Here is a 13,993-nt window from a genome sequence, read left to right as displayed (position 1 = left end):
AATATAACACTAATATATATATATATATATATATATATATATATATATATATATATATATATATATATATATATATATAATATATATATATATATACATATATATATATATATTATTTATCTTACGGAGTATTATTATTATTATGTTATATAAACTCGGCAGAATTCGCGACCTTTTATAGGCATTCTGAAATTTCTATGCTCCGCGAGTCACGGCACTTTGTGCCTGAGAACTCCGCGAGTCGCGGGGAAATGGGATACAGCTCACACCCTTTTGGATCTTCTTTGCCGACGTTTTATATATATAAATATAAAATATAAATAATTAATATAATTATTTATATATTATATTATATTCTTGTGCATAGTAGACTTGTAATTTTTAGTCCGTTGCGTCAGGCGTTAATAGTTGACTCATGTACCGGTTTCGAATTTTCGAACGTCCTTGTGTACAATTTAATATCTTGTACTTTGCGTTTTGTAACTTGTAATCTTGTCATTTTAAGACGTTTCTCATCAATAAATTGAACCACTTGGATTGTATCTTGTACATTTGAGCTTTTTGGACGTTTTTGTCTTCAAATCTTCGTTTTCGCCTTTTGTCTTCGCACTTATTTATTTAAACAATTACAATGAAAATATAATACAATTACATATGAAAACCCATTATTTAGGAGGGATATTGCTATGAAATATATGTTCCTTTTTAGCCTTATCAAATATCCCCACACTTGAGCGTTGCTTGTCCTCAAACAATACAGAACTTGAAATAAAAACATACATGAATCACTTTTTTATTCATCACACTTTGTACATCAGTGATTTTGATATGGTGGTATAAACAATAATAGTAATGATAGAACCATGGTTAAAGGTGGGTGTGTCATCCACAGTTGCCTCGGGTTTAGGTCAACGACACTTGCAATCAAATAGCCGATTTACTTTCAGTTTTCAAAGCAAAGTGCACATTAGAAAGGCGGTTTACAGTCCCACATGACTATGAAAATGTAGATCCTTAAGGAAATTGGATCTTTATGAAAACATTTGATCTTTGAAAATTCAATCTAGCTTTTACCCTAGATAAGTTTTCCGGAATAACCCTTTACCGGTGTTGCAAAATATTTTTGTGGGTTTTGTGGGTTTCAGATTTGAAAATTTTAGCTCAAAACTTATGGTTTTGTGTCACCCACTTGCTAACCTTGTATTAGGAAAGCAACACGTCCAGTATACTTGCTCCGTATATTACCTTTCGGTAAACTATCGTCCGGTTGTAAAGGAAAGCGATGAACAAGAAACTATTAAGGCAATGTCCCCTGGCATGCTTTTAATTATGGTCTGTAACGTGTCGGATGCTATTACTATCCTTTGTAGGAGCAATAGTAAAGATCATCCTATGATTTTTCGATCTGGCACAAGGTCCTGTCTCCGACCATGCTATGCAACCACCGTTCTTACGGTTGACACCCGATTTGGTTCAGGTGACCTAATGAATTCCAGGTGAATTCCTAGGATTTTACGTTCAATGGTAATGAACGCATTGAAAATAGGTTTTCAAAAAACAAATCGGTTTTAATTTTGATCAAAATATTTTCTCGTTCAAGCTCGAGTTTAGATATCATTGAATTCCATGAGTTTGAATTCTCAATCTTTAAGGTCAATCTCAAGGATTGAGTAATATCAGTCTTAAAAGCTGATTTTTGATCTTTTAAGGAGATTATCCTTTCTGGGGATCTGATTCATTAGTCTTATCAAGCTAATTTGCACGGTGCCCTCTCCATTTTACGAGACAGATCCTCTCATGGTTAGGATAAATCTACTGTTTGATGCTGAGGTCCGTGGATTTCCTGCTGATTTTAGAGATGACTTTTCTAGATTTTTCGTCAACCTACAGCTGGTATGGACGACAACTTCTTGATCTAAATCAAGAAGCGCGTTTCTTTTTCGGAAGACTTTACTTCCTTTTAATGATGGAATTGATTCATCGTGTAGATCCATCCCTTCTTTTCTTTCATTGGGTAAAACAGTTAATTATCGTTCAAAACAAAAGCACCTGCAATAACTTTACGGAAACATGTGATAGATAATTTTTTATTGAATAACTTGGTATATTCTCCCCATACTTGGCTTTTATTTATTATGTTCTTTGCCTTTTTATTCTCTTATATTCCATTTTAAATGAATTCAAGCGTTTTGAGTTGTTTCTCAATTTATGTCCTTTTCGAGGTAACGATAATTTCGGTATTCACACCTAGTTTTCATCGTTCATAAATATGTATAAACATGATTTTGAATTCATTTAGTTGAAAATTTTTCAAATTTTCACAAAATTTGGCAAATAAAACCAAGTGTAAACCCGAGAGAATTTATAACCCTTCCCCACACTTAAGATCATGCAATGCCCTCATTTGCATGAAATCAGACTATAATTATAAATTCATGAGGGTGATTAGTGTAGAAAAGTGATTAAGAATACCTAGCTTGTACTTACAAAGCTCGTCGAATGATAGATGGCGCGCCTCATCGTCATTCTTTTGTGTTTTATCATACATTTTTTCTTCAAAAATGGTTGCTTTTCTGAACTGTTTGATAATTTTTGAAAATGCGTCTTTTACCCTAACTTATCATGCATTTTTATTAACGAGTTATGCATTAACCCGAACCCCTAATTTAACGTTAAGTGGGATTAAACTTCCCCACACTTAGCTGACGACATGTGAAGTCGGTAGAATAAGTTCCACGAATTAGAGTAGTGAGCCAGTTATTTACATCTCGGGTGGTGTATAATATATCAATGGGTTTAAAGTTTAGACTCGCCCGATTGTCACTATTTAATTCTTTTTTAAGTATAGCTTTTAGTAAATGGATATATCTCTTTTCTGGTTCTTGGTCAAATGGATCGATATACATCGACATACATATTATAGGGTGGACAATTCCTAACATTTCCTTCCGTTTATTCTCTGGATCAAAGTTTTCACCTCTATTACCCAATTGGGTGAAATTTGAGGTGTCAATATCTATTACAGCTTGTAGTTCATCTTTAGTAGATGACTTGTCTATTGAGAATATTGGGTTGGAAGGTTGTGGAATGGTGAATTTCAGGATGGAAGTAGATTCTTCTTCATTAACGGTACTTATCGGTCCCACTACTTTGGTCTTGGGGGTAAAATTTTCAACGTTATCGTTTTCCCAAGAGTTCCAATTTGTCACCCTTACTTCTTCTTCATCCATTGATGGATTGATGATTTCTTCGGTAGAGGCTAATGTGTCGATACGTTGTGAAATTGGTAAAACTGAATAAAAAGTATCATCGGGATAGTTGGTGATTTCGGAGCTCTCGAATTCATCAAAATTCGATGATATGAGATTTTCTTGCACAATACTCCTCAGATCAACAGGTGTGTAGTCTGATAGAGTTTCAGCTTGCCAGTTTACAAACTCTCTCATTTGTTCATTTTGAGCATTGAGTTCTTCGAGTTTGATTTTCATATTATCTAATAAATTTTCAGACACGTAATTTTTCTTGTCTACTGGTTGTTGAGTTTGGAAATATTCTTGGGAATAATCCCAATTTGAATTGTATTCTTCATAATCATTCCATTCAGGTTCCGTGGGTGCGTAATTTTCCATAGGAACGTAATAATAACATTCCCATGTTGAGTGATAATCTCCACATATTTCACAACCAGTTATTGTTTCGTCGTTCGTGATCCAAGATTGATCGAACGAATTGTCATCAACACTCGGTTGAGAGTATTGATTTCGTATTTCATAAAGAGTTTCCAAAATATCTTCGAGACTTTTCATAATGCGCTTATTACCAAATTTTAATTATCCTATTAGTTATAAAAATAGAAAAACTTATATAAGTTGTCCAATTAATAGACTTTTCTGCTTTTGCCCACGTTTCGAATAGCCCATAGATGCAGCAGGGAGCCAGAACCCTTTAAATCGGAAGCTCACAACTCAGCCACTAACAAATCCAACTATTACTACGAAGCAGAAAATTTGGATGTCTATCAATTTAACCACTTAAAATAAATTTTCGTAATTTAAAGAAATTTTAGATAAGAAATAGAATAAAAATCTATGTCCTAAAACTAGAATGTCGGGAAATAAGAAAGAAAAAGAGCGCGTCGAAAAAGGTCGAAAAAGAAAAGGGTTGAAAAATAAAAATAAGAAAGTAGCGCGTCGAAACTTAAAAAGGAACTAAAAACTAAGAATTAAAAGTTGCGTCTAAAAATATTAAAGCTTAAAAGAAATACTATATCCCAAATGGAAATATCTTAAAAAGGTACTAAAATATAAAAAGGAGTCGCAAAATTCTAAAGCACCTAAATCTTAGTCTAAAGAAAAGGCACTTAAGAGATTTTACGGCAAAGCCTAAAAATCTAGAAATAAAAATAAATACGGCAAAAACTATGACTTAAAACTAAGTACGAGCGATAAAATACAAATATTACGCTAAAAAAATAAAAAGATACAAAATATAAAAATAATCTTAAAGTTGTAAAAAGTACAATTTTTATAAAAATATTAATTTTATATATTTATTTTATAAGAGTATTAATTTATATATATAAATAAAACTAATTAAAATTTAAAATACAATTTAATTAAAAATTAAAACTAATTATATTAAACTAATAAAGTAATTAGGGTTTAAAAATAATAATAAATAATATTACTCCGTAATTAAAGTGAAAATAGGGTTTCTGTCAGCGCGTCAGGGCAGCTCCGCGAGTCGCGTTGCCACGTGCCCTAAATTCCGCAAGTCACGGAGATTGCATTTTCGGTTTTTTTTTTTATAATTTTATATTGTTTTTCTAAAAATATATATAAATATATTTATACAAAAATAAATTAAAAATATAGAGTTTCGCCGACTTCCCTGGCAGCGGCGCCAAAAACTTGGTGTGTGCAGCGGGGTGTACAAAATAGCTTATATTTTACTAGAAAAAACTATTAAATACGATACAATTTTACACAAGATATTTATTTATTTACAAAATGGATATACCTAAACCTTGCTACAACACTATAGGCAGTGTACCTAATCGTAGAGTAGTATAGTTTTTAGTAAGTCCGGTTTGTTCCACAGGGAGCGGGCTTATTGCACACTATATTTTTAAACAATTATATTTGTACAAAATATATTATATTGATAATATATAAAAGGGGGTTTACCGTTTAATGACTGGTTTGTCGATTTTATATTTTAAGTTACAATTAAAACCTAATGCAAAATATAAATGACGATAATTAAAGTAGCGAAAAATAAATGACAATAAATAAATGACGTTAAATAAAATAGTGAGTAAATAAAAGTACGATGAAATATGAAATAAAATATATTATGCGTATTTAAACTTCCGTAACCATGATGGTTGACGTGTTGATTTTAATTTTATGCCCATGGGTTAATTGTCCTTTGTCCTGGATTATTTAATATATCCGTCTGGTTTTTTTCCATAACAGTCCATCAGTCATAAATTTAAAGTGCGAGTGTCCTCGTCAAATTATCCTTATACCCGAAGTCAAATATTCCAACTAATTGGGGACTTAAACTGTAACAAGGTTTTATTACTTTATTTAATAATTACACCAGGATATCGACTGCGTGTAACCCAAGGTTTTAATACTTTGTTAACAATTACATCAAGTGTCCTTGTACATAATTTCACCCCTGTTTTAATAATTCTATTGACTATTAATCCATTCCCGTGTCCGGTTAAATGAACGATTATTCGTACATATAAATACCCCGCCCATCGTGTCCGATTGAGTGTATATGGTTATTTATAGAGACGTCCAATTGTAAATCTTTATATCAAAATTAACAAAGTATCATTTAGTTAAACAAATATAAAGCCCATTAATAGCCCATAGTCTAATTTCCACAAGTGTCGTTCTTTTGTCCAAACCTCAATTATGGTACAAAGCCCAATTACCCCGTCTTTAATTTTTAGCCCAACATCATGATTACTTCGGCTCAAATAAGCATAATAATAACTTAAGCACGAGACATTAATTTAAAAAGGAGAACATAGCTTACATTGATTATTTATCGCGTAGTGGTACACTAACAGAGCTCCGACCTTACAAACCCGTAAAAATAACTTTTACATAACCCAAAATAATCTAATATAACACTAATCTATACAATACTATATATATATATATATATATATATATATATATATATATATATATATATATATATATATATATATATATATATATTATTATCTTACGGAGTATTATTATTATTATGTTATATAAACTCGGCAGAATTCGTGACCTTTTATAGGCATTCTGAAATTTCTGTGCTCTGCGAGTCGCGGCACTTTGTGCCTGAGAACTCCGCGAGTCTCGGGGAAATAGGATACAGCTTACACCCTTTTGGATCTTCTTTGCCGACGTTATATATATATAAATATAAAATATAAATAATTAATATAATTATTTATATATTATATTATATTCTTGTGCATAGTAGACTTGTAATTTTTAGTCCGTTGCGTCGGGTGTTGATAGTTGACTCATGTCCCGGTTCTGGATTTTCGAACGTCCTTGTGTACAATTTAATATCTTGTACTTTGCGTTTTGTAACTTGTACTCTTGTCATTTTGAGACGTTTCTCATCAATAAATTGAACTACTTGGATTGTGTCTTGTACATTTGAGCTTTTTGGACGTTTTTGTCTTCAAATCTTCGTTTTCGCCTTTTGTCTTCGCACTTATTTATTTAAACAATTACAATGAAAATATAATACAATTACATATGAAAACCTATTATTTAGGAGGGATATTGCTATGAAATATATGTTCTTTTTTAGCCTTATCATGGGGTTACACACATTAATGATTAGAGGGGATTGTAGACCCACCTCTTCAACCAAATCAACTACTTTCTTATTACCCATATTCCGATTCTGAGTTGCAGTTAATCTTGAGATATCATATACTTTTTCCTCTAGGTTTTGAATAGATTGGCCTAGATTTTGTGTTGAATCCATATACCTCATCATTGCCTCATCCAACTATGTCATTTCCGCATCCAAGGGTGATTTTTTCTCTACGAACCGTTGAGGCGTTGATTGTTGATAGTAACCCTGATAATCATTCCATATACATGGGGTTGCACAACGCATCGAACGTGCCCTTGCAATGTCATCCATTGTCATGTTGGTGAAAATTGTCATTTTTCCTGCAACTGACCAAACAAAGAAAACGATTACAAGCACCCCCTATAAACAAAATACAGTAAACAAAATAAAATAAAAGGAAAAAACAAATCTTATAATCACAAATTAGCAAACAATCTCAAATTACAAAAGTGTCCACGGCAGCGGCGCCAAAAACTTGATGTGTGAAATCAGGTTATAATATTTATAAACAAGAAATTACTTATTAAAAACTTTAACACAACTATAGACAAGTTTACCCGATCATGTATAGTATAATTTTGGTAAATTCCAGGTATCATTCCGTGGATAGTTATGGATGTAATCCAAGCTTTTAAACTAAAATGTAATTAATTAATTAAAACTATCTAGAAAAGCAAATAACAATAAACAGAAAATGGGGGTTTCTCGTTTAATGACCGAAATGTCAAAGTAATGATTCAAAACACGTAATAATATGCAAACAATTGTAAATAGCAAAAATCAATAATCAAGCAAATATGTTTACTTAGGCACTTTTCACTTTATTATGCTGGGATTTCACTTATGTAATCAATTTCATATAATGCAAGTGACGGATAAATCAAAGATATATTCCAGACGCAACTATAGTTTCCAGCTATATAGTGTCACTCAATCTTTATTAAATCCTATACCAAACCATCCATATATTATCAATCAATCATCAACTAATTTATTAATCTAGATGTAATTGCGCTAACTGGTCGTCGCATACAATTCAAACTTGCTAGTTTCTTTAATTAATCAATCTCAGCTTATTTTCAGATTGCATGCAGACCTATTTGTCACCTAGTTGCAAATTGATAGCTTTCACATACTTGCTTCTTTTGAAAATAGATTTGAAATAGAAGTGGACTCAACTAAAGTGACAAGCAACGAGAAACAATAACTCGACCTTTGTATTAGCAAGTTTTCCGTTTAAGATTCGTCCCAAGAGAGCGTTAATGCCAATTGACTCAATGAAAAGTAATAATTATCCTAAGGTTTGTTTGGGGGGTTTTTGTTTTGAAAACGTTTTGAAGACACTTGCAATATTAGCAAGTAAGTAGATATGATTTGGAAATAACAACATTAAAAGCATGCACATTTGACTAATCCACTTGAAGCATTCAAATTGTTCTTTTGACTAGTTAAGTCCAAATTATGTTTAAAAAATGTATTTTAGTATTCCTACAAAAACTCTAGTGATGAAATCAATATTTGCCAATTCCCATCAACTTACATTAATAATATCAAGTTGAATCATGAGAAAGCCATTAGTACTTAACTTAGATTAAAGTCCCTTATGTTAGGACCACAAAGGTGTATACTGTTAATGTGAAACAAGCTTATTAGATGGTTCCTTAGAAGAGAGCTATATAAGGAACCTAAGTAGTCCTAATTAGATATCTATTGCATTATAAATGAGTTTAAGAAGATGTGGAATTGTAATATACCGAAACTCTCTAATACCGAATTTGTTAACTGTTCACCTGAATCTCAATCTATCTCTTGTTTCTTCGATTCTCATCATGATCTGACATATCATTTGGTATCAGAGCTTCAGGAAGTGATACTACATCACTATATCGATCCAGAGATTGAAGATTACAAGATCTGAACTCATTCGGTTAGATTAAATCAGATTCGGTTTCATCAAATTTGATAATCTGACGTTCAGATTTGTTTGAAAAGCTCAGCAAAGGTTTATTAGATACATTAGAAAGTTTTTCGATCATCAAAATAGCTTTACAACATCAATTATGGAGATTCAAGAAAAATTTTAGAGTTCGTGGCTAAAACTCTCTATTTCGGTTAATTCAAGCTTGTTTCTGTGTTCTATTGAAGATCAATGGATCCAATTAAGTTCATGAGGTGATTAGGCAACTATCTGACGGTTTGATTTCATCAATTCATCATTTTTTGGTGATTTGATCCTAATTCGGTATTTCAACTGACTCACCAAATCTGCTTTATCTCAGCAATTCAGTTAAGGTGTTGTTGATTGTGGTGTGATTGTGATTCAGTCACATTTGGTTTAATAATACGCAGCTAATTCAAGTGGTTCTAGTAGAGTTTCAATCAAATATCTAAGTTTCACACTTAGATTCAGTTTATCAACTACTATCGTTGACATTCGATTTAATTGATATTTAATTGTTACTAACTTGTATCATTTTGCAGCATGGTTACCGAATTCAATTCAAGTGTTACACATTAGATTTCATCTGGTTTGTGATTCTTTAAAAGAATTATAGAATCTGGTTTACCAAATCAGATACCGAAACCAAATCTCAAATATACTTGATATATTTTGGGGTTTAAGTGTTCTAAGACTTAAAATCCTGCAATTACCGAATCTGTTTGAGATACTTGTTACTTTTTATCAAAATCTGTTACAGAATTTGATATACCGAATCTGCTACAGTACCAAAACAGATACCGAACCTGAATCTGCTACAGTACCAAACCCGAATCTGATAATTTGTTAGATTTTGAATCTGAAAATTGGATTTTGTGATTTACCGAATCATTATTCTACCTCAGATTTTTTCCAAAATGTCTACTCAAGATACATTGATTATTGGATCAAATTCTAGACCACATGTATTGTTTGATGGAAAGTATAACCAATGGCTCCATCGTATCACTTAGTACACAGACTACAAGGGTGAGAAGGCAAAGTACATTTGGGCTTCTTTGAAAGAAGGTCCAGTTACTGAATTTCATCTAGAAACCGGCCTACCAATACCAGTCTATGAACTTTCTGGAGAGAAACGTGAGAGAGCTCAGGGTGATATTGAGGCAAAAAATGTCATCATGCAAACCATCCCGTATGAGTTTTCTGAGAATGTTGATAGCAATACTACTTCTAAAGACATATGGGATAAGATCAAAAGACAACAAGAAAGTTATGACATGTCTGATGTCACTAAACTGAATAAGGCCCTAGGACTTTATGAAGATTTCAAGCAGGAACCTGAAGAACTTCTCAAGGATACCTACCGACATTTCAATGGTGTTCTAAATGAGTTGAAAAGGTGCAAGATTACTAAAGTGAATGCTGAGATCAACATGAATTTTCTTTAAAAGTTCAATTCTGATTGGCTTCCTTATAGAACCATCATTCGATCTACCAAAGAGATTGATAAGCTGAATATTCATGAGCTAGTTGGTGTCCTTATGCATTATCAGCCAGCTGTGTCTAAACTTCAAGATGAAAAGGAAAGATTCTTCTTCGGGTGATCCACTTGCCCTCATTGCTAAGAAGAAGAGCAAATCTTACACTACTTCCAAAAGCTTATCAAAGAAAGTTCTTGTTGAAGAATCAACTAATTCTGAAGGGCTCAACCTTTCGGATGTTGATGATTCTCACCTTGAACTGGTCAAGATGGCTTATATGTTCACCAAAGCTTTGAACAAGTACAAGTTTAAAGACAAAACAAGCAACCAATGCAAGAATTCATCTTCTTCCTCCTACTACAAGAAGCCTGATTTCTTAAAACATCAACATACTGATGATTCCAAGAAGGAAGATTCAATATGCTATAATTGTGGGAAAGCTGGACATTTCTCCTGTGAATGAAAAATCCCTAAGAAGAAGGATGCAGCTTACTACAAGAAAAAAAACATTGATGGCAAAGGTTATGGAGACTCTGTAAGAGCTAAAACCAGTTGATGATACTTGGTTCAATTGGATGGATGATTTAGAATCCAAGGAGGAACATGCCAATGTCTGCAAGGTGACCAAGCTTATGAAAGCTAAGGAAGCAATGGCGAACTCTGACTCAACATCTGATGATGATGAGGTACAATTTACTGAAATCTCAACTAATTCTGTGAACATGCAAAACACATTGATGAAGAATTTAGTCTCGATCACTAAAGAGGTTAAAGGTTTGAAAACTGAAAAAAAAGTTTTAAAAGATAAAATCAAACAACATGAGGCTAAAACTTCATTATCACCTAATTCACAATCAGAAGTGAATCGTTTGAGAACCCAACTCAACTCTATGGACACTGAGTTGGAAGAACTTAAAAAGTCAATTCTTTCGATTAAAATTGAAAGAACAGATTATCTTTTGAAATTCGAACGTCTTGCGGAGAAAGTTCAATTAATAGAAAAAGATCTTTTCGACCTAAAAGAACAACGTGAACCCACGATTTCCAAGTTAACAAGAAAATTGTTCGATTGGAAGAAACCTTAATTAAAAAGAAAGCAGAAATCTCATTATTCAATAAAGATGCTCTACAAATGAAAGCAAACTTTTTCGATATGGGGAAAAACTCTATCGAACAGAGCAATCCAAAGCTATCATTAATATGGAACCTTCAAAAGAAAAAATCTTTATGAATAGATCGAAAACAATTCATGGTGATAAGTGGAGAGTTGGATTTGAAGATCCCAGGACGTTGATGATATTTCCAAAACGATTCCAAGCTTATATCATTTTGATTATTTCAAGTTGGATTACCATATCATTTTGTTCATTCATCTTATGCTGATTTTGATAATGTTATTACTAATCGTTCATCTAAGAAATATTATCAAATCAACTTGATGTATGAAAAGATAAACACTAAAATGGGTAAATCACATCCTAGTTTCTTACAAGAGCTAGTCGGACATGAAGAGAATATGAAAAATGTTGATTATGTGTCTTCACGTAGATTGGTTTACATTCCTACACTCATGCTAGAGAAATACATTTTGATACTAGAAAGTGAAGTTTTTGGCAACCCTAGTTCTAGTGTTATACCTACTATTGAACCAAAACCAACTCTACCGGCCTTAACTGAATGTCTTGTTTCAAAAGTTCAAATCGGTGAAGACCTAGCATAAGAACTAAATGACTTAACCAACAAGTTTGCAACCAAATTAGACAACATGGAAAAGAAGTTGAAACATGCTAAGTCAAAATAACTAGGTCGCAAGGCTTTAGATGTAAAAGTAAAACCTAAGGTAGAACTAAAAGTTGAACCTAAGGTAGAACCAAATGAAATAAAGCCTGAAAAGACAGATTTGAATCATCTAGTTGATAAACTTGAAAGAGAAAATATTGAATTACAACTTAGATGCAAATCTTTGAAACAAATGCTTAAAATGTGTGATAAATTGCCTTCACTTTCTAGAAAAGAATGTACTTATGCTTTTAGGGAAGGTGAAGTTTTAGTTTCTGTTGAGGACTAAGTCTTGAAATTCAAAGCTAAAATCGTAAGATAATTCTACTGAAACAGACTAACACACATAAGAAAGATTCTCCAAAGGCACACACAACACATATGACATCTTCTTGTGTGCACAAAGTTTCTGAATGTACTGGTGGTATTGATAAGAAGGTTACGGGAATGACAACTTTTAAGGATGTTAAACCCATTTCCATTCTTAAAAATCCTATACGTTCTCAATTAAGGAAAAGTTTTTCAAATGTTACACCTTCGACACAATTTATTGTTAAGAAGGTTCATCATCTCGATAGTTCTTACTCTACCAAACAACTTCCAATGATGTTAATGTCAAATCATACAAAGGAAAGTCTTTTAAGGAACCCAGTAAAGTCTAAACAACACACAAGTCCAAAACCTGATTTAAGTGAGTATGATGCAAAGGAACGTAAAATCAAATTAGAAATTATGGAAAGTCAATCATCTCACATGTCAATTGAAAAGTTTGGACGTCTAACTAACAATGGTGTTTTTCGTATCACAGGTTATAATTCAAACTTGAATTACAAGTCCAAATGGGTACCTAAGTCAAAGACTAAGAAAGTAGAAAACCAAGAAATCTGCTAATCGACCTAGGAAACCATCTCATGTATTTCATTTTTCTCTTGTGTACAAAACATCTACTTGGAATAATTTGTGTGTTAAGACTTCTGATGATTCTGTAAAACTTGAGATTGCTTATGCTGATAGTCTATGCAATGTGCTTTTGAATGATGCTTTACAATCTAAATTGCATGATGCATTACATGATACATATTTATGCGATCCAAAGTTTTCTGTTTGTACTAACCGTAAAGGACCTAAGAAACTTTGGGTACCTAAACTCTAGGAAAATTAACGTTTACAGGGTTTTGACGTTTTGTGTGGTATATCGACTCCAGTTGTTCTCGACACATGACGGGCAATAAATCCTTGCTCGTGAATTTTGTTGAAAAATTCCTAAGAACGGTTATATTTGGCAACGATGAAATTGTGGCAATCACGGGTTATGGAGATTATGTAAAAAATAGTAAAACAATCAAATAGGTCTCATATGTTGAAGGCTCGGGTTGCAGTCTATTTAGTCTTAGCCAATTTTGCGACGGAGATCTCAAAGTCGTATTCGAACGTCTTCAATGCTCGGTACAATCCACCGATGGCAATGATCTCCTTATTGGTAAACGTAGGGCTTCATTTTATACTATTAACCTATATCAAGAACCAATAAATGGTAATTTGTGTTTGGTTACTAGATCTATAAAAGAAAATATGTGGTTATGGTTCACGCATGTCTCACCTGAATTACAAGGGTATCAATCGACTAGTCTCACAAAACGGTATTCCTATCTTTCAATATGATAAGCATCATGTGTGTCCATCATATGCAATGGGTAAACTTATCCAGACTAATCATCCGCTTAACCAAGTCCTAAGTACGAGACTTTGATAAAGTATTTACTGGAAAATGGCTTCTCTCGTGGAACAATTGATACAACGCTCTTCATCCCTAAAAACCACGGTCACATCCTTTTGGTTCAAATTTACGTTGATGATATTATTTTTGGTTCCACGTCCTCGGCCTTATGCAAAGAATTTGGTGACC

This window comes from Rutidosis leptorrhynchoides, chromosome 2 (genome assembly GCF_046630445.1).
Source record: "Rutidosis leptorrhynchoides isolate AG116_Rl617_1_P2 chromosome 2, CSIRO_AGI_Rlap_v1, whole genome shotgun sequence".
Classification (NCBI taxonomy): domain Eukaryota; kingdom Viridiplantae; phylum Streptophyta; class Magnoliopsida; order Asterales; family Asteraceae; genus Rutidosis; species Rutidosis leptorrhynchoides.
Note: the sequence above shows the minus strand (reverse complement) of the source record.